Source organism: Sus scrofa, chromosome 9 (genome assembly GCF_054392235.1).
Source record: "Sus scrofa isolate SSC_HxYL_T2T_F1_AM1 chromosome 9, Sscrofa_HxYL_maternal_Yorkshire_Landrace_v2.0, whole genome shotgun sequence".
Classification (NCBI taxonomy): domain Eukaryota; kingdom Metazoa; phylum Chordata; class Mammalia; order Artiodactyla; family Suidae; genus Sus; species Sus scrofa.
This window is the reverse complement of record NC_139391.1, coordinates 53,113,288-53,138,380: the sequence shown is the minus strand read 5'-3', so window position 1 is coordinate 53,138,380 and position 25,093 is coordinate 53,113,288. Positions and strand designations below refer to the sequence as shown.

At 55.5% G+C, this 25,093-nt stretch overlaps 1 protein-coding gene across 1 annotated transcript in view; it reads right to left on the bottom strand.

The window, feature by feature from the left end:
• Positions 1–25,093, bottom strand: part of ST3GAL4 (ST3 beta-galactoside alpha-2,3-sialyltransferase 4) — a 1,054,305-nt gene that overhangs the window by 629,544 nt on the left and 399,668 nt on the right. The window lies entirely within an intron of this gene.

Below are 25,093 nucleotides of genomic sequence, written 5' to 3'. Positions count from 1 at the left end.
AGCAGCCAATGGCAGCCCAGCAAAGGGCTGTACTTCCCCAGACAGAGATCAAGCAGGGTGCCTGGAGGAACCGGGCCTGCATTCCTTCCAGCATTACCACCCCTGCTCACCTCTACTGGCCATACTGAGGGAACCAAGTTACGTAAGAAGAGCTGGCTCTTTCATGTCTCCATTTCACAGTTGTAAAATTGAAGCTTAGAGTCTAACATATATTGCCTGAGGATTTGGGAATTCAGTTGAGTTAATGATGTTTGCCCATCTAAGAGATTTGCCATATTTGAAAGGAATTTTGAAGTATGGTGTGAATGAAGATACTCCTGTTAAGGATACTCTCATTAAAATAAGCCTAGGGAAATAAACATATGCTTAGACTTTTGTAAAGTGCAGGCCGGACACAAATAGATTTTGGTGGCAGCATTGTCTCTTTCTTGGAAATGAAACACGTCTACATTTGTTTTAGCAGGAACAAAGTGAAGTGTTTTTCCCCAAATCTTCAAGATCTATGCTACAAATAACCCATAATTGGTGGCAGTGTTTTTTTCACCTCACGATGCCTTTTTTTTTTTTTTTTTTTTTTTGGTTTTAGGGCCCCACCTGCAGCATATGGAAGTTCCCAGGCTAGGGTCCAATCGGAGCTACAGTCGCTGACCTACACCACAGCTCATGGCAACGCCGGGTCCTTAACCCACTAAGCAAGGCCAGGGATCAAACCCACAACCTCATGGTTCCTAGTCGGATTTGTTAACCACTGAGCCACGACGGGAACTCCCTCATGATGCCTTTTTAAATAAAATTTTCTTTTCTATTCTGGATGCTAGATTACAACCAGTGGAGAACTCCCTTCCCTGAAGGGATCTGTAGACCCATCCCTGCCCCACCCAATGAAAAAACTATAACTGGAAAAAAATGTACTTTTTAAAACAATCATTTAAAAATCTCTAAATATTGTCCTAAGGGCATACAGCAAATAAAGAAACACCTTTTTCAGGAAAATCTAAATCTCTGTAAGAACAGTGAGACTTTGTGGCACCTGAGCCACAACTTGCTCCTACCCTCCTTTTCCCTCCCAAGTCTGCATGAAAAAATTCCACTCTGGGAAGGTATGACCAAGAAAATGGGGTACACTTTCTCCCAGCTCCCAGTGGAGGGGCATGGCATCTCCCTAGGAGGGTCAGACCACTAGCACTCCTCAAGCACCCCAGCTCCAAGTTGCAGAGGCTAAATTCCTACAAGTGTGGCCAAAAGCGGTGGGTCCCTTCTTCCACCCAGCCCCTCTCAGAAAGCAGAGCCTCTAAGCCAGGTGTAGCAGGCTGATTATATTGGGTCCCCATTACATTCACCCCCAGCTCACTTTATGACAGATTTCATTCCAGGAGAGGCAAGACAAGAAGACCAAAGGCTACCTTCCCTGTACAGTACCTTGCTTATATATCAGGGATGTAGCTTTTGGTTAAGTAGATCCCTGCCCCTCCACAAGCTCTGGGCTTAGGGATTTGCCAAGGAAGGGGGGCAATCCAATAAGAACATAAGAATATGAAGTCCTCCCCACAGGTACAAACTTTCATTCTCAACAGTGTGGGGACATTCAAGAATAAGTGCACCCTCAAAAACAATGAAGATTTTGGTAGTAAGCCATTAAAGATGAGGCTCTTATCTTCCTTGGAAGCCTCAAATTAAGCTGAAGGTTAGCTAGTTTACTGCAGAGAACTGGAGAAAGAAACAGCTAAGAAAAGTCTTCTTGGTGGCAGAACAGATATGAAAGACTGGCTTGAAAAATGAACCTTGCAAATGAGCCCGAAATTGATTGGATCAGATTGTGAAGTCTTCATGTCCCAGGGCATTGTTAATAGAGCCATCACGGTCATTAATGGAGCCCCCAGCTTGGTCTCATACATATATTAAAAGTGACTATTAATGTGTTGTTGGGAAATAAATATTCCCTGATATCTGTTCCTATAAAATGTCCAGCTTCTTAGGACATGGACATGTATACAGTTTAAGGATTAAAAAATGTTTCCTCCACTGTTCCTGGAAATACTTCAGATTTCACAAATCAGAAGAATTCGATCTCTAACCACTTGTCTCCTTAATTGCTCTGACTCAGGAAAATAATAAGGAATATAGGAGTTCCCAGCATGGCTCAGTGGTAATGAACCCAACTAGAATCCACAAGGACAGGGGTTCAGTACCTGGGTTAAGTGGGTTAAGGAGCCAGTGTTGTGGTGTAGGTCACAGACGTGGCTCGGATCTCAAGTCGCTGTGGCTGTGGTATAGGCTACAGCTCCAATTCAACCCCTAGCCTGGGAACTTCCATATGCTGCAGGAATGGCCCTAAAAAGCCAAGAAAAAAAAAAAAAAAAAAAGGAAAAATCTCCTCTTCTCTCTCTGAAAGGAATAACTACTTACTCCCAGAACTAGTACCCTGGGTTACATTCCCAAGGTTCCAGAAAGACTGGAACACTGTTACCCTTGGGCATTTACATTTCAGACAGGAATGACGCCTGGAGCCTTGGAGACATCTGCAGGTTGAGAAAGCCACAGATGCATGTTGGCCTCTGGAGACATTTGATTTACATAGGAACTCTCCAAAGAGCAACGTTTTTTTTTTCCCCCCTGCTTTTGCAAGGGCCAAGGACAGATTTCTCTTGTGTACAAGTGGCCAAAGATCCATTTTCTCCTACCTTTGTCTATGGACTGTCCAGCCACTTGTGTAGGAGATTTTTCCACTTATCTTTTATTGCAGCACCCCAAGAGTAAAGACTAGAGCAAAGTAGAGGGGGCACACACTTATTATTTATTGAGATAATTAAATAAATTATAATGGTTAAATTTATGATGATGAATAATTCCAGTGCCTTTCAGGATAAAATTAATAAAGATACATGTCAAGAACCCAACCTTTTGAAGTGTTTTAAAATGTTATTTTAGAAGTAAAATATTGTTTTGCTGTGTAAGTGCAATATACTACACATTGGAATCTGGGAGGAAGTTATATATTTGGATTCAGTGATACTTTACTAACTGAAAAAAGCAAAACCTCCTATCTCAAAGAAAAACCAAAAGAAAAAAAATTGGCATTCACTGCAGTGGAACCAGAGTCATCATAAAACTTAAGTGAGAAGTCTTTCCTCAGAATTATTAAGGGCCCAAATCTGCGAAAACTCACATTTGTGTTCCATTCAGCCAGCATCCTGAGAATCATAGAGAAGGTAAACACATTGCCCATTCACTACCCTCAGACGAGGGCTGACTTATCCCTTAGACACAGTAGTCATAGAACCCACAATACTGTTAGAGACCTACAATAAATGTTTTCTTTTAAAATCAGAAGAAAATTAATGAATTTTTAGGTCAAAGAATATTTTAGCATAATATTCATAGCTTTCATTTTTATGCCAATGCAGTCATAAAATACAATTTTAATAACATTTGTGGAGGAAGAGGTCCACAAAGGCAAAAGTCTTCTAGGGCCCACAGAAGTCATCATGTAGCCCTGCTTCAATAGCACCTATTCAATCTACTCATGTATGTCCTAGAATGAAAGTCTGCATCAAGTTAACTTTTGTTCTTCCAAGGGCTGGAAAATGGGGGTCAAGTAAGTCCCATCCATGAGGGTCCTTGTAGAAAACCATGCAATTACACAAGAGGAACACTCAGCAGCCCCTCTGACCAGGCGGGTGCAAGCTGGTTAAAGCAGGAGCATGCTGACACTTGGCAGGCAGGCATTCAGCCCAGTTTTTGGCATGGTGGACTCAAGGTTACATGTGGGTCCTTTGGGGATGCCGTGAGAAAGATACACTTACACTAGCAAATACAAACTTTCTGGATATTTTTATAACATCCATTTCCTCTTTAAGAAAGCCATGGAGCTTAGATTTGGGGTATGAATGATGGCTCTCAAAGACTTCCCTGTTCTAACCCCTAGAACCTGGTTATTTCATTGGCAAAGAGGGGCTTTTCAGATGTTGATTAAGGATCTTGAGATGGGGAGATTAGATTGGATTATCAGGGTGGATCCAATGTAACAGCAAGTGTCCTTATAAGAGGAAAGCAGATCAGAGTCAGCAGTAGGAGATGTGATGATGGAAATGTTTGGAGTGACATGAAGGGGCAACAAGCTAAGGAATGCCAGCAGCCTCTGAAGGCTCCAGCCCTGCTAATACCTTGATTTTGATCCCATAAGATTCATATCAGACTTCTGAACACCAGAATAGTAAGAGAATGCATCTGTGTTTGTGAGGTGATATTTATTATTATTATTATTATTTTTTACAGCAGGAACAGGAAAATAAAACAGAATGTTTCAGCCTTATGTGGGACTCTGACGCCTCTCCAATGAGATAAACTCAAAGTCTCAGGATATCAATGTTGCTGGGATAAAAATTAGCAGACCCTCATCACCCCTCTGTCCCATTGCAATTGTTACAGAGATCTTGAGCCCCTTCTGAACAACCTGGCCTACTCCTTCCTGCCCCCTACTAGGAAAGGTATGTGGCCCACTCCTCAACCCACTCCCAGCTAAACAGCAAATGTACTGTAAGACCTCTTCTCTCTCCTTGGGCTATAAAAACAGATATGACCATGCTTGGGGTCAGCTCTCCCTGACCATCAAGAAGTCATCCAGATGCACTAGCAGTGTTTCTTATCTCAATAAACCTATCTTTCTTTTCACCTCACTCTGAGTCTGGGAATTCTTTTTCCAATCCACATGCAGACAATGTCTTAGGCTGAATCTAGGACCATATTTTACTTACTGTCTCTCTCCAGAGGTAAGGAGAAGGTCACAAATACTCCATTCCTTCTGTACTTCTTCTCCTGGTGTATGACCACAAAATCCTCTAGAGGAGAGAGTTTACTCTCTAAGGCTATTACTCCTTTCCTTCTGGCCCAAGGCCTCAGGAAGATTCAATTACCTCTCAAAAACTACAATTACTTTTTTTTTTCCTAAGGGCTGCACCAAAGACATATGGGGGTTCCCAGGCTAGGGGTCAAATTGGAGCTACAGCTGCCATCCTAAACCACAGCCATGGCAAATCAGGATCTGAGCCACATCTGTGACCTTCACCACAGCTCATGGCAATGTCAGATCCTTAACTCACTGAGTGAGACCAGGGATTGAACCTGCATCCTCATGGATACTAGTCAGATGTGTTTCCACTGAGTCACAATGAGAATTCCGGAATTACTTGCAACTGAGCATTAACCCATGGCCAGCTGCTATGCCAAAATTTTCGAAGTGTGAAGAACAAGGAGTGTCCCTCATCATCCAGTTATACAAAGGTTAAATTTCAATCCTCTGTAGCATTCACTGACCAGGCATCCTAAGGGGAATTCAAGATGTAAAAACAAAACAAAACAAAACAAAAAAAAAACAGGATGAAGCATTCTGTGCTTTGGACAAAAGGGCCCCTAGATAGTTAAAATGCATATCTCAGGAAGTTTTGATGAACCCAGATTCTTGCCTCTTCCTGTATATAGAAAAGCTCTAAAATCACTAACTTAAGTTACCTTTTCTTTGTGATTAGAAATAATCTTTTACCAAGAGGTATGCTTGACTATTCCTATTTCCTAGACAAAAAATTCATAAAAACTGACTCCTCCGCAGCCTCCTTGGAGCAGTTTCTCGGAGCTGCAGAGAGGCTATCTCCTGGGCTATAGTCCTCCATAAGAACCTGAATAAAACTTAAATTCACAACTCTATGTTGTGCACTTTTAAAGTCAACAAAAGCATTTTGCATTTGCTCCTCCCAACTTCCAATATAGTAATATAACTCCCACTTTGTGAATGGAATAACTGAGGGTAAGCAACTGCCCAGGTTCACACAGCTAGAAACTCTCACACTACCACAGGCTCCAAGTCTCTGTTACTTGTCCCCTGTGGGCCCTACAGTGACTCCATCCCAGAAGACTGTCCTCTTTCAGGAATGGATAGTCCCTGGTTCATGGAACTACCTTAAAAGAAATCGTTTTTCTTTTCTTTTTTTCAGGGCCACACCTGCAGCACATGGAAGTTCCCAGGCTAAGGATCGAATGGAAGCTGCAGCTGCCAGCCTACACTACAGCCACAGAAACTCGGGAGATCTGAGCTGTATCTGCAACCTACACCACATCTCACAGCAACACCTTAACTCACTGAGAGGAGCCAGGGATCAAACCCAAGTTCCCATGTATACCAGTCAGGTTCATTGCCACTGAGCCACAATGGAAACTCCAAAAAATGTTTTTCTATGATCCCCTGCCCACACTTACCACTACCACAAATTTTCTCAATCTAACCTTAATTAGAATTGGCCTTAGTCCATGTCTTCGCTTTCTGAGAGGTTTCATCTGGGGCCCTCTCCTGGTCTACGTGAGCAAACCGAGTGAGAACTATTTTCCTCAAATGATTCTTCTAGTCTCCTGATGATGTGGTTTCTGAGGAGCTCAGGGAAGCAGTGGGAGTGGGCCCTGACCCTTAGCTCAGTCCTGAGGGATTCATCCCCTGAGAGCTCCTCCCTGCTTCTCTCTATAAAGAACCCAGGAAAGAGGACCCTTCCAGCTCCCTGTATTGTGGGTGTTACAATCACATCCTATTCTCCTTGTTGGAGAGGAAGAGAGCCCCACCCTGAAGTTATGAGCCAAATACACAGTAGGTAACAGTTGGGCAAATGAGATTGACCACAGTTTAGTAGTCACATAATGTGCCACAATTACGTGGCAGGATGATGGACTGACACACTTAACTGTATATTATCTTTTCCTCTTCCTCCTTCCCCAAATAGCTCTAACTCCTGGAGGTTTTGCCTTGCCTGGCCTCAGGAGTTTTTTTGTTTTGTTTTGCTTTTGCAAGCACAAACAGAAGTTGTTGGGGACAACCTCTGTCCCTTTTTTGTTTATCTGGAAGACTGTAATTCTTCTCAGAGTTACCTAGTTAAGGAGGTTAAGGAGGGGATGGGGGGAACACCTGGTTAGCTGTAAAGAACCAATCCCTTCTCCCATTTCAAGCAGTGCTTGAAGGAGGACGTGACGTCAGAGGGGTGTGGCTGCAGGAACATCTCCACGGATTTCAGACTTGGCAAGAATCAGTGTGGGCCCCAAGCATGAAACAAAAACGGGCACCAGGGAGCGCTGCATGGAAATTTCTGCCATAAGTTCAGGCAACAATTGATGAACTTCCACTGATAGGTTTCTCTTGTTAAGACACTCCTCACAAAGGACAGGGGGAGAAGCCCCAAAATTAAGAGGTGAAATTTTCTGCCATTCAGGTAGGTGGTGGTTGGGTATCAGATTATAGTTGATCTTAAGAGAATGAGAAAATGTAGAATTTCTTGGACATCAGAGTGTAGTTGGCTGAAGAAAACGCACAACCTAAAAGTTTCAAGTTCTGTTTTATTGGGGGGGGGGACTTTCTGAGGGGCTCTTCCAAAGACAGGGAGGATCAAGGTATATAAAGGTTTTGTCCCACCTGTGAGGGTGGGGGGATAACAAACGTGTAGTCAAATATCAAAAGATTACTGCTAATTACAAAAACAGACACCTCAAGTTGATTTTTGTGTGTGTGTGCTTTTATATGTATGGGAAGATGAAAGTCTGGGTTCATTGAAATTATTCCCAGATATGCATCTTAACTATCTAGAGGCAGCATCCTGTTTTTCTCCATCCTGAGTTCCTCTCAGGGTGCACGTTCCAGAGTGGCTTGAGTGACTGGTGGCTTGATAGTGGGCAGCATTTGTTGTTTACTGAAAGGGCAGGCAACATTTTCTTGTTTAGAATAGTAACAGCAAACCCATATGGAAAGGTTTCATGGCTCCCTTCAACACTATTCCCAGCACCTGAAAGAGTGCCGCCCACACAGGTCAGGTGCTCATTCTTTGGTAAATAGTGGGGATTGCTGTCTGCTTATCCCAGAGAGGTGGGGATTGAGGAGCTGCCATTCCCTGCTTCCCTCTCCCTTCTCTTCTCCTTTCCTCACTCTCTTCTGATCTTCTCTTGCACTTCCCACCCACTGCTCAGCTCTCCTTTGAGGCCAAATCCCAGGGTTCTTCTCAGAGTCTGATTCTTTAGATGAAAAAGTTTTCATCAGATGGTGGGAGCTGGGCAGTGTCCAGGCGCACCTGGCTCACAGGTGCGCTTCCTCTCCTGACCAGCAGGAGAGGAAGCAGGGCTTGGGCCAGAACAGCCTTATTTATGCTGGTTTGACTTTCCAGCTCTAGAATGTTTCCAGTGTCAACGAGTCAGCGCCAGTGGGGTTTGTGAGAGCGGGAAAAGCTTCTGCCAGACTCAAGGCAGCCAGCAGTGCTTTCTGAGGAAGGTCTATGAAGGTAGGTGGGGCCTGAGAAGTCCCCTGGGTGACCTTTGCCTGAGGTTAGGGGCTGGCAGAAGGGTTCCAGGGTGGGGGATGGAAGGGCCCCAAGGCCAAGGCAGGGTGGCTGCAGGACTCAGGGAGGTGGCCCCTCAGGAACCGTGGGAGTAGGAGCAGCATAGAAACGGGGTTAGTTTCCTCCTTTTAACCTAAGTTATCATCTTGTTCTGGTACTGGGCTGCCTGCCTCTTGCCATTAACTGGGATGGTGGCCTAGCTGAAGTGGGGATCTTCTGTTTAACTCCTGAGAGTAACTGGAATTGAGCTGCTGAAAGTCCCCTGAGAGAGACCTGACTGTGATGGGGTTTGGGGGAACTAGATTCGTGTTGGGGGAGAGGAAACCGAGAGGGTGGAGAGGGCAATTTCTTTTTTCTTTTTTTATGGCCCCACTCTCAGTATATGCAAGTTCCTGGGCCAGGTATTGAATCCAGCTGCAATCCAAGCCACTGCAGATTCTTTTTTAAAAAATTAAATTATTTTTTGGCCCGTTGGGGCATATAGAGTTCCCAGGCCAGAGATCAGATTTGAGCTGCAATTGCTATTTATGCCACAGGTGTGGCAACACCAGGGCTGGATCCTTTTAACCCACTGTGCTGGGCTGGGGTTGAACCTGTGTCCCGGTGTTCCAAAGACACCACCAATCCTGTTAAACCACAGCAGGAACTCCTGCAGTCAGATTCTTAACCCACTGCATCACAGAGAGCAATTTCTGGATTTCCCATTGTGGCTCAGCAGTAATGAACCTGACTAGTATCCATGAGGACACAGGTTCGATCTCTGGCCTCACTCAGTGGGTTAAGGATCTGGCATTGCTGTGAGCTGTGGTGTAGGTCGCAGACACAGCTTAGATCCTGTGTCACTGCGGCATAGGCTGTTGGCTACAGTTCTGATTCCACCCCTAGCGTGGGAACTTACATATGCCGATGAAGGCAATTTCTACTCATCCTCTCTTGTGTGGGAAGATGATTGAGTTCTAAGATACAGAGCTTGCAGAGCTATCCTAGGAGAGCCCACTAGAGAGCCCTACTTTGAGTATCTCATTCCCAGGAGGCAGATGTTCACCCCAACCAAGAGCATCAGTCCTTCATGGAATGTGCTATTTACCCCTCATTCCTTGATTAGTTTATTGATGCACTGATCCTCTGAATTCATTCAAAAATATTTACTGATTGCTGCATACCAGAACATGGTGGGTCCCACAGCTGCAGGCCTGAAACATAGGTTCTGGGGTCTCACTTACCCTCTTTTGTACCTCTCTCCAGGTGACATAACTTCCCTATGAATACAAGGGTTGTAACACCCTATGTGCTCCTTTAAATCTCAGAATTTCTGTGGATTTTACTTCATTTTTTAAATTGAGATATAATTTATGTCCAGTATTACATCAGTTATAGATGTATATAACACAGTGATTCGCAATATTAAGGTTGTACTCCATTTATAGTTAGTGTAAAATTTTGGCTACATTTCTTGAGTTGTACAGTACATTTTTGTATCTTATTTTATATATAATAATTTATACAGCCTAATCCCTTACCCATGTCTTGCCCCAACCCCCTTCCCTCTCTTTCTCCTGGTAACCACTCTTTTGTTCTCTATATCTCTGGGTTTGTTTCCTTTTCATTATATTCATTAGTTTGCTTTATTTTTTAGATTCCAATATAAGTGATATGATACAGTGTTTATTTTTCTCTGACTTAATTTTACTTGGCATAATACCTTCTAAGTCTATCCCTGTTGTTGCAAATGATAAAATTTCATTTTTTATGGCTGAATAGTATTCCATTCAATTATATATTACATCCTATTTATCCATTCATATAGTGTGTCAATGGACACTACCGTTACTTCCATAACTTAGCAATTTCTTTTACTTTTTGGCTCCACCCATGGCACATGGAAGTTCCTGAGCCACGGATCCAATCCATGCCATAGCAGGAACCTGACCTGCTTCCCTGACAAAACTGGATCCTTACCCTACTGTACCACAAGGGATCTCCTTTTAGGAATTGTTAATACAACTGCTATGACAATTGGTCACATGTATCTTTTCAAATTAGCATTCTTGTGTTTTTGTGGAAATGAACACAGGCATGGAAAAATGAGTGATGGGGTAGCTGCACTTAAAACTAAAGTTTTTAAGGAAACTACATTCTGTTTCTGTGGTGGCCGCACTGACTGACATTCACATTAGTGGTGTACAGGGCTTTCCTTTTCTTACTTCCTCATCAACATTTGTTATTTGGAATCTTTCTGGTGATAGGCATTATGAAACATATGAGGTAATATCTCATGGTGCTTTTAATTTATATTTCCTCTGATGGATAAAAATATTGAGCATCTTTTCGTGTGTTTGTTGGCCATCTGAATGATGTCTTTGCAGAAATGTATATTAGGTATTCTCAATTCTTTTTCTTTATACATTGCCAAGGACGGAGTGTCCCTTGCTTGTTTATAGACACAATACAACACAAGAAGCGCTGGGGGTGAGAGTGGACGTCGGGGATTCTAGTATCAGATCAGTAGGGGTACAGGTAGGTAAAAACTGATAAAAGGAAGTGAAGGGAGTGTGTCACTGAGGTGCTATTTCAACGGGACCAGAGAGAATATGCATCTGCTAAACCACTCAAAAATTTTTCAAGTATTTTTCTTCCCTCTCCACCAGACACTATTTGCCATATATGGGGACGATGTGCCAAGAAGCTCACCTCGGAGTTGCCATTGTGGCACAATGGTTAACGAATCCGACTAGGAGACATAAGGTTGCGGGTTCGGTCCCTGCCCTTGCACAGTGGGTAAACGATCTGGCATTGCCATGAACTCTTGTGTAGCTTGCAGACGTGGCTCAGATCCCGCGGTGCTGTGGCTCTGGTGTAGGCTGGTGGATGCAGCTCCGATTCGACCCCTAGACTGGAAAACCTACATATGCTGTGGTACCGGCAAAAGAAATGGCAAAAAATAAATAAATAAATAAAAAGCCTACCCGAATCGAGGGAAGAGAGAACGATGCCCGGGAGCGCCTTAACTTCACGCCGGGCGCAAGGGCGGAAGGGGGCCGATTGGTTGACAGCCGGCTGCCTTGCCTTAAGAAGCAGGGCGTCTGATGTCAGTGAGTGGGGCGGTTTCGTTGGGGGCGAGAGGCCTGGCCGACCTTGCGAGGGTCTTCCCCACGCCCCTGGTGCATTTCAACGTGCGGCGAGGGTGAGGGGTGTGGAGATCACGCTGGCGAGTGCCCCAGGCCCCTGCAGACCAGGCCGCTTTCTCCCCCTGGGGGTGCCAGAGAAGGGCAGAGCGTTGCTGTTACGGCAGGTGTCCGCCAGACGGCGCCAAAGCGCCGGCAGAGCTGCTCTGGCTCTGCCTGGCTGCAACTCCAGGCTCAGAATGGGCCTGGAGCAGGATGGAAGGAAACGCAAGGAGGGCCCAGACAGAGCCTTGTGTTGGTGTACCGGGTACCTGTGACGCTGTGGCCGTTTTGTGTCAACATGCAGTCTGTGCCCCAGCAACTGGAGCGCTGGACGGGCCGTCGAGGGCCTGCGTGCCCTTTGCTCCTTGGGGGGCACGGCGCTGGGACCCAGGAGGACCCGGCTTGAGTCCTGGACATGCGGATTTCTAGAGTCAGGCAGGGGAGGCATCCGGCCTCTGGAAGGCTGGGCTTCAGGTAGTGAAGGCGGTGTGTCACTGCGGTGGTATCTGGGGAGGCGTGCCGAGCCTCTCCGTGTGCGCGTCCCCTCCAGAAATCTCCACATCCCCCTGCTTCTCTCTCCACCAGAGCCGCCTCTCCCTCTGCCGACTGCCTGCCTGCCTGCCTGCCTGCCTGCCTGCCTGCCTGTGCCAAGAAGCCTACCCGAATCGAGGGAAGAGAGAACGATGCCCGGGAGCGCCTTAACTTCACGCCGGGCGCAAGGGCGGAAGGGGGCCGATTGGTTGACAGCCGGCTGCCTTGCCTTAAGAAGCAGGGCGTCTGATGTCAGTGAGTGGGGCGGTTTCGTTGGGGGCGAGAGGCCTGGCCGACCTTGCGAGGGTCTTCCCCACGCCCCTGGTGCATTTCAACGTGCGGCGAGGGTGAGGGGTGTGGAGATCACGCTGGCGAGTGCCCCAGGCCCCTGCAGACCAGGCCGCTTTCTCCCCCTGGGGGTGCCAGAGAAGGGCAGAGCGTTGCTGTTACGGCAGGTGTCCGCCAGACGGCGCCAAAGCGCCGGCAGAGCTGCTCTGGCTCTGCCTGGCTGCAACTCCAGGCTCAGAATGGGCCTGGAGCAGGATGGAAGGAAACGCAAGGAGGGCCCAGACAGAGCCTTGTGTTGGTGTACCGGGTACCTGTGACGCTGTGGCCGTTTTGTGTCAACATGCAGTCTGTGCCCCAGCAACTGGAGCGCTGGACGGGCCGTCGAGGGCCTGCGTGCCCTTTGCTCCTTGGGGGGCACGGCGCTGGGACCCAGGAGGACCCGGCTTGAGTCCTGGACATGCGGATTTCTAGAGTCAGGCAGGGGAGGCATCCGGCCTCTGGAAGGCTGGGCTTCAGGTAGTGAAGGCGGTGTGTCACTGCGGTGGTATCTGGGGAGGCGTGCCGAGCCTCTCCGTGTGCGCGTCCCCTCCAGAAATCTCCACATCCCCCTGCTTCTCTCTCCACCAGAGCCGCCTCTCCCCCTGCCGACTGCCTGCCTGCCTGCCTGCCTGCCTGCCTGCCTGCCTGCCTGCCTGCCTGTGCCAAGAAGCCTACCCGAATCGAGGGAAGAGAGAACGATGCCCGGGAGCGCCTTAACTTCACGCCGGGCGCAAGGGCGGAAGGGGGCCGATTGGTTGACAGCCGGCTGCCTTGCCTTAAGAAGCAGGGCGTCTGATGTCAGTGAGTGGGGCGGTTTCGTTGGGGGCGAGAGGCCTGGCCGACCTTGCGAGGGTCTTCCCCACGCCCCTGGTGCATTTCAACGTGCGGCGAGGGTGAGGGGTGTGGAGATCACGCTGGCGAGTGCCCCAGGCCCCTGCAGACCAGGCCGCTTTCTCCCCCTGGGGGTGCCAGAGAAGGGCAGAGCGTTGCTGTTACGGCAGGTGTCCGCCAGACGGCGCCAAAGCGCCGGCAGAGCTGCTCTGGCTCTGCCTGGCTGCAACTCCAGGCTCAGAATGGGCCTGGAGCAGGATGGAAGGAAACGCAAGGAGGGCCCAGACAGAGCCTTGTGTTGGTGTACCGGGTACCTGTGACGCTGTGGCCGTTTTGTGTCAACATGCAGTCTGTGCCCCAGCAACTGGAGCGCTGGACGGGCCGTCGAGGGCCTGCGTGCCCTTTGCTCCTTGGGGGGCACGGCGCTGGGACCCAGGAGGACCCGGCTTGAGTCCTGGACATGCGGATTTCTAGAGTCAGGCAGGGGAGGCATCCGGCCTCTGGAAGGCTGGGCTTCAGGTAGTGAAGGCGGTGTGTCACTGCGGTGGTATCTGGGGAGGCGTGCCGAGCCTCTCCGTGTGCGCGTCCCCTCCAGAAATCTCCACATCCCCCTGCTTCTCTCTCCACCAGAGCCGCCTCTCCCTCTGCCGACTGCCTGCCTGCCTGCCTGCCTGCCTGCCTGCCTGCCTGCCTGTGCCAAGAAGCCTACCCGAATCGAGGGAAGAGAGAACGATGCCCGGGAGCGCCTTAACTTCACGCCGGGCGCAAGGGCGGAAGGGGGCCGATTGGTTGACAGCCGGCTGCCTTGCCTTAAGGAGCAGGGCGTCTGATGTCAGTGAGTGGGGCGGTTTCGTTGGGGGCGAGAGGCCTGGCTGACCTTGCGAGGGTCTTCCCCACGCCCCTGGTGCATTTCAACGTGCGGCGAGGGTGAGGGGTGTGGAGATCACGCTGGCGAGTGCCCCAGGCCCCTGCAGACCAGGCCGCTTTCTCCCCCTGGGGGTGCCAGAGAAGGGCAGAGCGTTGCTGTTACGGCAGGTGTCCGCCAGACGGCGCCAAAGCGCCGGCAGAGCTGCTCTGGCTCTGCCTGGCTGCAACTCCAGGCTCAGAATGGGCCTGGAGCAGGATGGAAGGAAACGCAAGGAGGGCCCAGACAGAGCCTTGTGTTGGTGTACCGGGTACCTGTGACGCTGTGGCCGTTTTGTGTCAACATGCAGTCTGTGCCCCAGCAACTGGAGCGCTGGACGGGCCGTCGAGGGCCTGCGTGCCCTTTGCTCCTTGGGGGGCACGGCGCTGGGACCCAGGAGGACCCGGCTTGAGTCCTGGACATGCGGATTTCTAGAGTCAGGCAGGGGAGGCATCCGGCCTCTGGAAGGCTGGGCTTCAGGTAGTGAAGGCGGTGTGTCACTGCGGTGGTATCTGGGGAGGCGTGCCGAGCCTCTCCGTGTGCGCGTCCCCTCCAGAAATCTCCACATCCCCCTGCTTCTCTCTCCACCAGAGCCGCCTCTCCCTCTGCCGACTGCCTGCCTGCCTGCCTGCCTGCCTGCCTGCCTGCCTGCCTGCCTGTGCCAAGAAGCCTACCCGAATCGAGGGAAGAGAGAACGATGCCCGGGAGCGCCTTAACTTCACGCCGGGCGCAAGGGCGGAAGGGGGCCGATTGGTTGACAGCCGGCTGCCTTGCCTTAAGAAGCAGGGCGTCTGATGTCAGTGAGTGGGGCGGTTTCGTTGGGGGCGAGAGGCCTGGCCGACCTTGCGAGGGTCTTCCCCACGCCCCTGGTGCATTTCAACGTGCGGCGAGGGTGAGGGGTGTGGAGATCACGCTGGCGAGTGCCCCAGGCCCCTGCAGACCAGGCCGCTTTCTCCCCCTGGGGGTGCCAGAGAAGGGCAGAGCGTTGCTGTTACGGAAGGTGTCCGCCAGACGGCGCCAAAGCGCCGGCAGAGCTGCTCTGGCTCTGCCTGGCTGCAACTCCAGGCTCAGAATGGGCCTGGAGCAGGATGGAAGGAAACGCAAGGAGGGCCCAGACAGAGCCTTGTGTTGGTGTACCGGGTACCTGTGACGCTGTGGCCGTTTTGTGTCAACATGCAGTCTGTGCCCCAGCAACTGGAGCGCTGGACGGGCCGTCGAGGGCCTGCGTGCCCTTTGCTCCTTGGGGGGCACGGCGCTGGGACCCAGGAGGACCCGGCTTGAGTCCTGGACATGCGGATTTCTAGAGTCAGGCAGGGGAGGCATCCGGCCTCTGGAAGGCTGGGCTTCAGGTAGTGAAGGCGGTGTGTCACTGCGGTGGTATCTGGGGAGGCGTGCCGAGCCTCTCCGTGTGCGCGTCCCCTCCAGAAATCTCCACATCCCCCTGCTTCTCTCTCCACCAGAGCCGCCTCTCCCTCTGCCGACTGCCTGCCTGCCTGCCTGCCTGCCTGCCTGCCTGCCTGCCTGTGCCAAGAAGCCTACCCGAATCGAGGGAAGAGAGAACGATGCCCGGGAGCGCCTTAACTTCACGCCGGGCGCAAGGGCGGAAGGGGGCCGATTGGTTGACAGCCGGCTGCCTTGCCTTAAGAAGCAGGGCGTCTGATGTCAGTGAGTGGGGCGGTTTCGTTGGGGGCGAGAGGCCTGGCCGACCTTGCGAGGGTCTTCCCCACGCCCCTGGTGCATTTCAACGTGCGGCGAGGGTGAGGGGTGTGGAGATCACGCTGGCGAGTGCCCCAGGCCCCTGCAGACCAGGCCGCTTTCTCCCCCTGGGGGTGCCAGAGAAGGGCAGAGCGTTGCTGTTACGGCAGGTGTCCGCCAGACGGCGCCAAAGCGCCGGCAGAGCTGCTCTGGCTCTGCCTGGCTGCAACTCCAGGCTCAGAATGGGCCTGGAGCAGGATGGAAGGAAACGCAAGGAGGGCCCAGACAGAGCCTTGTGTTGGTGTACCGGGTACCTGTGACGCTGTGGCCGTTTTGTGTCAACATGCAGTCTGTGCCCCAGCAACTGGAGCGCTGGACGGGCCGTCGAGGGCCTGCGTGCCCTTTGCTCCTTGGGGGGCACGGCGCTGGGACCCAGGAGGACCCGGCTTGAGTCCTGGACATGCGGATTTCTAGAGTCAGGCAGGGGAGGCATCCGGCCTCTGGAAGGCTGGGCTTCAGGTAGTGAAGGCGGTGTGTCACTGCGGTGGTATCTGGGGAGGCGTGCCGAGCCTCTCCGTGTGCGCGTCCCCTCCAGAAATCTCCACATCCCCCTGCTTCTCTCTCCACCAGAGCCGCCTCTCCCTCTGCCGACTGCCTGCCTGCCTGCCTGCCTGCCTGCCTGCCTGCCTGCCTGCCTGTGCCAAGAAGCCTACCCGAATCGAGGGAAGAGAGAACGATGCCCGGGAGCGCCTTAACTTCACGCCGGGCGCAAGGGCGGAAGGGGGCCGATTGGTTGACAGCCGGCTGCCTTGCCTTAAGAAGCAGGGCGTCTGATGTCAGTGAGTGGGGCGGTTTCGTTGGGGGCGAGAGGCCTGGCCGACCTTGCGAGGGTCTTCCCCACGCCCCTGGTGCATTTCAACGTGCGGCGAGGGTGAGGGGTGTGGAGATCACGCTGGCGAGTGCCCCAGGCCCCTGCAGACCAGGCCGCTTTCTCCCCCTGGGGGTGCCAGAGAAGGGCAGAGCGTTGCTGTTACGGCAGGTGTCCGCCAGACGGCGCCAAAGCGCCGGCAGAGCTGCTCTGGCTCTGCCTGGCTGCAACTCCAGGCTCAGAATGGGCCTGGAGCAGGATGGAAGGAAACGCAAGGAGGGCCCAGACAGAGCCTTGTGTTGGTGTACCGGGTACCTGTGACGCTGTGGCCGTTTTGTGTCAACATGCAGTCTGTGCCCCAGCAACTGGAGCGCTGGACGGGCCGTCGAGGGCCTGCGTGCCCTTTGCTCCTTGGGGGGCACGGCGCTGGGACCCAGGAGGACCCGGCTTGAGTCCTGGACATGCGGATTTCTAGAGTCAGGCAGGGGAGGCATCCGGCCTCTGGAAGGCTGGGCTTCAGGTAGTGAAGGCGGTGTGTCACTGCGGTGGTATCTGGGGAGGCGTGCCGAGCCTCTCCGTGTGCGCGTCCCCTCCAGAAATCTCCACATCCCCCTGCTTCTCTCTCCACCAGAGCCGCCTCTCCCTCTGCCGACTGCCTGCCTGCCTGCCTGCCTGCCTGCCTGCCTGCCTGTGCCAAGAAGCCTACCCGAATCGAGGGAAGAGAGAACGATGCCCGGGAGCGCCTTAACTTCACGCCGGGCGCAAGGGCGGAAGGGGGCCGATTGGTTGACAGCCGGCTGCCTTGCCTTAAGAAGCAGGGCGTCTGATGTCAGTGAGTGGGGCGGTTTCGTTGGGGGCGAGAGGCCTGGCCGACCTTGCGAGGGTCTTCCCCACGCCCCTGGTGCATTTCAACGTGCGGCGAGGGTGAGGGGTGTGGAGATCACGCTGGCGAGTGCCCCAGGCCCCTGCAGACCAGGCCGCTTTCTCCCCCTGGGGGTGCCAGAGAAGGGCAGAGCGTTGCTGTTACGGCAGGTGTCCGCCAGACGGCGCCAAAGCGCCGGCAGAGCTGCTCTGGCTCTGCCTGGCTGCAACTCCAGGCTCAGAATGGGCCTGGAGCAGGATGGAAGGAAACGCAAGGAGGGCCCAGACAGAGCCTTGTGTTGGTGTACCGGGTACCTGTGACGCTGTGGCCGTTTTGTGTCAACATGCAGTCTGTGCCCCAGCAACTGGAGCGCTGGACGGGCCGTCGAGGGCCTGCGTGCCCTTTGCTCCTTGGGGGGCACGGCGCTGGGACCCAGGAGGACCCGGCTTGAGTCCTGGACATGCGGATTTCTAGAGTCAGGCAGGGGAGGCATCCGGCCTCTGGAAGGCTGGGCTTCAGGTAGTGAAGGCGGTGTGTCACTGCGGTGGTATCTGGGGAGGCGTGCCGAGCCTCTCCGTGTGCGCGTCCCCTCCAGAAATCTCCACATCCCCCTGCTTCTCTCTCCACCAGAGCCGCCTCTCCCTCTGCCGACTGCCTGCCTGCCTGCCTGCCTGCCTGCCTGTGCCAAGAAGCCTACCCGAATCGAGGGAAGAGAGAACGATGCCCGGGAGCGCCTTAACTTCACGCCGGGCGCAAGGGCGGAAGGGGGCCGATTGGTTGACAGCCGGCTGCCTTGCCTTAAGGAGCAGGGCGTCTGATGTCAGTGAGTGGGGCGGTTTCGTTGGGGGCGAGAGGCCTGGCCGACCTTGCGAGGGTCTTCCCCACGCCCCTGGTGCATTTCAACGTGCGGCGAGGGTGAGGGGTGTGGAGATCACGCTGGCGAGTGCCCCAGGCCCCTGCAGACCAGGCCGCTTTCTCCCCCTGGGGGTGCCAGAGAAGGGCAGAGCGTTGCTGTTACGGCAGGTGTCCGCCAGATGGCGCCAAAGCGCCGGCAGAGCTGCTCTGGCTCTGCCTGGCTGCAACTCCAGGCTCAGAATGGGCCTGGAGCAGGATGGAAGGAAACGCAAGGAGGGCCCAGACAGAGCCTTGTGTTGGTGTACCGGGTACCTGTGACGCTGTGGCCGTTTTGTGTCAACATGCAGTCTGTGCCCCAGCAACTGGAGCGCTGGACGGGCCGTCGAGGGCCTGCGTGCCCTTTGCTCCTTGGGGGGCACGGCGCTGGGACCCAGGAGGACCCGGCTTGAGTCCTGGACATGCGGATTTCTAGAGTCAGGCAGGGGAGGCATCCGGCCTCTGGAAGGCTGGGCTTCAGGTAGTGAAGGCGGTGTGTCACTGCGGTGGTATCTGGGGAGGCGTGCCGAGCCTCTCCGTGTGCGCATCCCCTCCAGAAATCTCCACATCCCCCTGCTTCTCTCTCCACCAGAGCCGCCTCTCCCTCTGCCGACTGCCTGCCTGCCTGCCTGCCTACCTGCCTGCCTGCCTGTGCCAAGAAGCCTACCCGAATCGAGGGAAGAGAGAACGATGCCCGGGAGCGCCTTAACTTCACGCCGGGCGCAAGGGCGGAAGGGGGCCGATTGGTTGACAGCCGGCTGCCTTGCCTTAAGAAGCAGGGCGTCTGATGTCAGTGAGTGGGGCGGTTTCGTTGGGGGCGAGAGGCCTGGCCGACCTTGCGAGGGTCTTCCCCACGCCCCTGGTGCATTTCAACGTGCGGCGAGGGTGAGGGGTGTGGAGATCACGCTGGCGAGTGCCCCAGGCCCCTGCAGACCAGGCCGCTTTCTCCCCCTGGGGGTGCCAGAGAAGGGCAGAGCGTTGCTGTTACGGCAGGTGTCCGCCAGACGGCGCCAAAGCGCCGGCAGAGCTGCTCTGGCTCTGCCTGGCTGCAACTCCAGGCTCAGAATGGGCCTGGAGCAGGATGGAAGGAAACGCAAGGAGGGCCCAGACAGAGCCTTGTGTTGGTGTACCGGGTACCTGTGACGCTGTGGCCGTTTTGTGTCAACATGCAGTCTGTGCCCCAGCAACTGGAGCGCTGGACGGGCCGTCGAGGGCCTGCGTGCCCTTTGCTCCTTGGGGGGCACGGCGCTGGGACCCAGGAGGACCCGGCTTGAGTCCTGGACATGCGGATTTCTAGAGTCAGGCAGGGGAGGCATCCGGCCTCTGGAAGGCTGGGCTTCAGGTAGTGAAGGCGGTGTGTCACTGCGGTGGTATCTGGGGAGGCGTGCCGAGCCTCTCCGTGTGCGCGTCCCCTCCAGAAATCTCCACATCCCCCTGCTTCTCTCTCCACCAGAGCCGCCTCTCCCTCTGCCGACTGCCTGCCTGCCTGCCTGCCTGCCTGCCTGTGCCAAGAAGCCTACCCGAATCGAGGGAAGAGAGAACGATGCCCGGGAGCGCCTTAACTTCACGCCGGGCGCAAGGGCGGAAGGGGGCCGATTGGTTGACAGCCGGCTGCCTTGCCTTAAGGAGCAGGGCGTCTGATGTCAGTGAGTGGGGCGGTTTCGTTGGGGGCGAGAGGCCTGGCCGACCTTGCGAGGGTCTTCCCCACGCCCCTGGTGCATTTCAACGTGCGGCGAGGGTGAGGGGTGTGGAGATCACGCTGGCGAGTGCCCCAGGCCCCTGCAGACCAGGCCGCTTTCTCCCCCTGGGGGTGCCAGAGAAGGGCAGAGCGTTGCTGTTACGGCAGGTGTCCGCCAGATGGCGCCAAAGCGCCGGCAGAGCTGCTCTGGCTCTGCCTGGCTGCAACTCCAGGCTCAGAATGGGCCTGGAGCAGGATGGAAGGAAACGCAAGGAGGGCCCAGACAGAGCCTTGTGTTGGTGTACCGGGTACCTGTGACGCTGTGGCCGTTTTGTGTCAACATGCAGTCTGTGCCCCAGCAACTGGAGCGCTGGACGGGCCGTCGAGGGCCTGCGTGCCCTTTGCTCCTTGGGGGGCACGGCGCTGGGACCCAGGAGGACCCGGCTTGAATCCTGGACATGCGGATTTCTAGAGTCAGGCAGGGGAGGCATCCGGCCTCTGGAAGGCTGGGCTTCAGGTAGTGAAGGCGGTGTGTCACTGCGGTGGTATCTGGGGAGGCGTGCCGAGCCTCTCCGTGTGCGCATCCCCTCCAGAAATCTCCACATCCCCCTGCTTCTCTCTCCACCAGAGCCGCCTCTCCCTCTGCCGACTGCCTGCCTGCCTGCCTGCCTACCTGCCTGCCTGCCTGTGCCAAGAAGCCTACCCGAATCGAGGGAAGAGAGAACGATGCCCGGGAGCGCCTTAACTTCACGCCGGGCGCAAGGGCGGAAGGGGGCCGATTGGTTGACAGCCGGCTGCCTTGCCTTAAGGAGCAGGGCGTCTGATGTCAGTGAGTGGGGCGGTTTCGTTGGGGGCGAGAGGCCTGGCCGACCTTGCGAGGGTCTTCCCCACGCCCCTGGTGCATTTCAACGTGCGGCGAGGGTGAGGGGTGTGGAGATCACGCTGGCGAGTGCCCCAGGCCCCTGCAGACCAGGCCGCTTTCTCCCCCTGGGGGTGCCAGAGAAGGGCAGAGCGTTGCTGTTACGGCAGGTGTCCGCCAGACGGCGCCAAAGCGCCGGCAGAGCTGCTCTGGCTCTGCCTGGCTGCAACTCCAGGCTCAGAATGGGCCTGGAGCAGGATGGAAGGAAACGCAAGGAGGGCCCAGACAGAGCCTTGTGTTGGTGTACCGGGTACCTGTGACGCTGTGGCCGTTTTGTGTCAACATGCAGTCTGTGCCCCAGCAACTGGAGCGCTGGACGGGCCGTCGAGGGCCTGCGTGCCCTTTGCTCCTTGGGGGGCACGGCGCTGGGACCCAGGAGGACCCGGCTTGAATCCTGGACATGCGGATTTCTAGAGTCAGGCAGGGGAGGCATCCGGCCTCTGGAAGGCTGGGCTTCAGGTAGTGAAGGCGGTGTGTCACTGCGGTGGTATCTGGGGAGGCGTGCCGAGCCTCTCCGTGTGCGCATCCCCTCCAGAAATCTCCACATCCCCCTGCTTCTCTCTCCACCAGAGCCGCCTCTCCCTCTGCCGACTGCCTGCCTGCCTGCCTGCCTACCTGCCTGCCTGCCTGTGCCAAGAAGCCTACCCGAATCGAGGGAAGAGAGAACGATGCCCGGGAGCGCCTTAACTTCACGCCGGGCGCAAGGGCGGAAGGGGGCCGATTGGTTGACAGCCGGCTGCCTTGCCTTAAGGAGCAGGGCGTCTGATGTCAGTGAGTGGGGCGGTTTCGTTGGGGGCGAGAGGCCTGGCCGACCTTGCGAGGGTCTTCCCCACGCCCCTGGTGCATTTCAACGTGCGGCGAGGGTGAGGGGTGTGGAGATCACGCTGGCGAGTGCCCCAGGCCCCTGCAGACCAGGCCGCTTTCTCCCCCTGGGGGTGCCAGAGAAGGGCAGAGCGTTGCTGTTACGGCAGGTGTCCGCCAGACGGCGCCAAAGCGCCGGCAGAGCTGCTCTGGCTCTGCCTGGCTGCAACTCCAGGCTCAGAATGGGCCTGGAGCAGGATGGAAGGAAACGCAAGGAGGGCCCAGACAGAGCCTTGTGTTGGTGTACCGGGTACCTGTGACGCTGTGGCCGTTTTGTGTCAACATGCAGTCTGTGCCCCAGCAACTGGAGCGCTGGACGGGCCGTCGAGGGCCTGCGTGCCCTTTGCTCCTTGGGGGGCACGGCGCTGGGACCCAGGAGGACCCGGCTTGAATCCTGGACATGCGGATTTCTAGAGTCAGGCAGGGGAGGCATCCGGCCTCTGGAAGGCTGGGCTTCAGGTAGTGAAGGCGGTGTGTCACTGCGGTGGTATCTGGGGAGGCGTGCCGAGCCTCTCCGTGTGCGCGTCCCCTCCAGAAATCTCCACATCCCCCTGCTTCTCTCTCCACCAGAGCCGCCTCTCCCTCTGCCGACTGCCTGCCTGCCTGCCTGCCTGCCTGCCTGCCTGCCTGTGCCAAGAAGCCTACCCGAATCGAGGGAAGAGAGAACGATGCCCGGGAGCGCCTTAACTTCACGCCGGGCGCAAGGGCGGAAGGGGGCCGATTGGTTGACAGCCGGCTGCCTTGCCTTAAGAAGCAGGGCGTCTGATGTCAGTGAGTGGGGCGGTTTCGTTGGGGGCGAGAGGCCTGGCCGACCTTGCGAGGGTCTTCCCCACGCCCCTGGTGCATTTCAACGTGCGGCGAGGGTGAGGGGTGTGGAGATCACGCTGGCGAGTGCCCCAGGCCCCTGCAGACCAGGCCGCTTTCTCCCCCTGGGGGTGCCAGAGAAGGGCAGAGCGTTGCTGTTACGGCAGGTGTCCGCCAGACGGCGCCAAAGCGCCGGCAGAGCTGCTCTGGCTCTGCCTGGCTGCAACTCCAGGCTCAGAATGGGCCTGGAGCAGGATGGAAGGAAACGCAAGGAGGGCCCAGACAGAGCCTTGTGTTGGTGTACCGGGTACCTGTGACGCTGTGGCCGTTTTGTGTCAACATGCAGTCTGTGCCCCAGCAACTGGAGCGCTGGACGGGCCGTCGAGGGCCTGCGTGCCCTTTGCTCCTTGGGCCTGCGTGCCCTTTTCTCCTTGGGGGGCACGGCGCTGGGACCCAGGAGGACCCAGCTTGAGTCCTGGACATGCGGATTTCTAGAGTCAGGCAGGGGAGGCATCCGGCCTCTGGAAGGCTGGGCTTCAGGTAGTGAAGGCGGTGTGTCACTGCGGTGGTATCTGGGGAGGCGTGCCGAGCCTCTCCGTGTGCGCGTCCCCTCCAGAAATCTCCACATCCCCCTGCTTCTCTCTCCACCAGAGCCGCCTCTCCCTCTGCCGACTGCCTGCCTGCCTGCCTGCCTGCCTGCCTGCCTGCCTGCCTGCCTGTGCCAAGAAGCCTACCCGAATCGAGGGAAGAGAGAACGGTGCCCGGGAGCGCCTTAACTTCACGCCGGGCGCAAGGGCGGAAGGGGGCCGATTGGTTGACAGCCGGCTGCCTTGCCTTAAGGAGCAGGGCGTCTGATGTCAGTGAGTGGGGCGGTTTCGTTGGGGGCGAGAGGCCTGGCCGACCTTGCGAGGGTCTTCCCCACGCCCCTGGTGCATTTCAACGTGCGGCGAGGGTGAGGGGTGTGGAGATCACGCTGGCGAGTGCCCCAGGCCCCTGCAGACCAGGCCGCTTTCTCCCCCTGGGGGTGCCAGAGAAGGGCAGAGCGTTGCTGTTACGGCAGGTGTCCGCCAGACGGCGCCAAAGCGCCGGCAGAGCTGCTCTGGCTCTGCCTGGCTGCAACTCCAGGCTCAGAATGGGCCTGGAGCAGGATGGAAGGAAACGCAAGGAGGGCCCAGACAGAGCCTTGTGTTGGTGTACCGGGTACCTGTGACGCTGTGGCCGTTTTGTGTCAACATGCAGTCTGTGCCCCAGCAACTGGAGCGCTGGACGGGCCGTCGAGGGCCTGCGTGCCCTTTGCTCCTTGGGGGGCACGGCGCTGGGACCCAGGAGGACCCGGCTTGAGTCCTGGACATGCGGATTTCTAGAGTCAGGCAGGGGAGGCATCCGGCCTCTGGAAGGCTGGGCTTCAGGTAGTGAAGGCGGTGTGTCACTGCGGTGGTATCTGGGGAGGCGTGCCGAGCCTCTCCGTGTGCGCGTCCCCTCCAGAAATCTCCACATCCCCCTGCTTCTCTCTCCACCAGAGCCGCCTCTCCCTCTGCCGACTGCCTGCCTGCCTGCCTGCCTGCCTGCCTGCCTGCCTGTGCCAAGAAGCCTACCCGAATCGAGGGAAGAGAGAACGATGCCCGGGAGCGCCTTAACTTCACGCCGGGCGCAAGGGCGGAAGGGGGCCGATTGGTTGACAGCCGGCTGCCTTGCCTTAAGAAGCAGGGCGTCTGATGTCAGTGAGTGGGGCGGTTTCGTTGGGGGCGAGAGGCCTGGCCGACCTTGCGAGGGTCTTCCCCACGCCCCTGGTGCATTTCAACGTGCGGCGAGGGTGAGGGGTGTGGAGATCACGCTGGCGAGTGCCCCAGGCCCCTGCAGACCAGGCCGCTTTCTCCCCCTGGGGGTGCCAGAGAAGGGCAGAGCGTTGCTGTTACGGCAGGTGTCCGCCAGACGGCGCCAAAGCGCCGGCAGAGCTGCTCTGGCTCTGCCTGGCTGCAACTCCAGGCTCAGAATGGGCCTGGAGCAGGATGGAAGGAAACGCAAGGAGGGCCCAGACAGAGCCTTGTGTTGGTGTACCGGGTACCTGTGACGCTGTGGCCGTTTTGTGTCAACATGCAGTCTGTGCCCCAGCAACTGGAGCGCTGGACGGGCCGTCGAGGGCCTGCGTGCCCTTTGCTCCTTGGGGGGCACGGCGCTGGGACCCAGGAGGACCCGGCTTGAGTCCTGGACATGCGGATTTCTAGAGTCAGGCAGGGGAGGCATCCGGCCTCTGGAAGGCTGGGCTTCAGGTAGTGAAGGCGGTGTGTCACTGCGGTGGTATCTGGGGAGGCGTGCCGAGCCTCTCCGTGTGCGCGTCCCCTCCAGAAATCTCCACATCCCCCTGCTTCTCTCTCCACCAGAGCCGCCTCTCCCTCTG